The sequence below is a fragment of the Triticum dicoccoides genome, chromosome 2A (assembly GCF_002162155.2).
Source record: "Triticum dicoccoides isolate Atlit2015 ecotype Zavitan chromosome 2A, WEW_v2.0, whole genome shotgun sequence".
NCBI classification, from domain to species: Eukaryota; Viridiplantae; Streptophyta; class Magnoliopsida; order Poales; family Poaceae; genus Triticum; species Triticum dicoccoides.
In genome coordinates this window covers 1,463,802-1,464,607 of record NC_041382.1, presented here as the reverse complement: position 1 = coordinate 1,464,607, position 806 = coordinate 1,463,802, and positions in this window count along the sequence as shown.

Below are 806 nucleotides of genomic sequence, written 5' to 3'. Positions count from 1 at the left end.
GATATCTGTTGTAGCAGGGGGTCAAACAATATAGGAATGTTGTGCAAATTAATGGATACATTTTGAGTGACTTGGGTTTATGTCGAGCGAGTTACGGGTGGGGGTGTAATGTCATGTGGTTCCTCATAAGTTGCATTTCAGAATTGTGTTCCGTTTGTGATATAATGTTTCGGATAATATTCCCCCTCAGATAGTTACATCTTGCAACGTGATTTTTTTTTTTTTGAATAAGGATGAAACCAAATGGAAATTCTAGCCAAAAGATAGGGGCGGGGTCATGTAATGTAGATATAATGTTTCGGAATTGTGTTCTGTTAGTGCTATACTAGATGTTTTGGATAATATCGCCCTTGAGATAGTTACGTCCCGCAACGTGTGGTGTTATGTTAAATAATGGTAAACCCAAAAGGAGATTGTAGGTTGCTGTCAGCCCACCCGAGTTCGAGTCCCGGCATGGACGCACGGTGCTCACGGAGTTTCTCCTATAAAGAAAAGCCAACAAGGGTTAGCTCTTAGGTTGGTCTCATTTTTTCTAAAAGGAGATTGTAGCCGACAGTTGCGATGGGATGCGATAATATGATCTGCGCGCGATAATATGATCTGTGCAAAGGTTTCATGAACTCTAAACAAGGGTCCGTGGTACGGCGACACGCGTTATGAGCTTCTGATCCCACTAATCATGGCTGATTAGTCCAGCTAGGATGTAATCCAATCATGGAGGCGAACATGGGAGTGGTGCTAGTGCCAATGCACAACACATTGCATTGCCCAAGTCAAAACAGCACCCCACCCAACCCAAAGTGTGG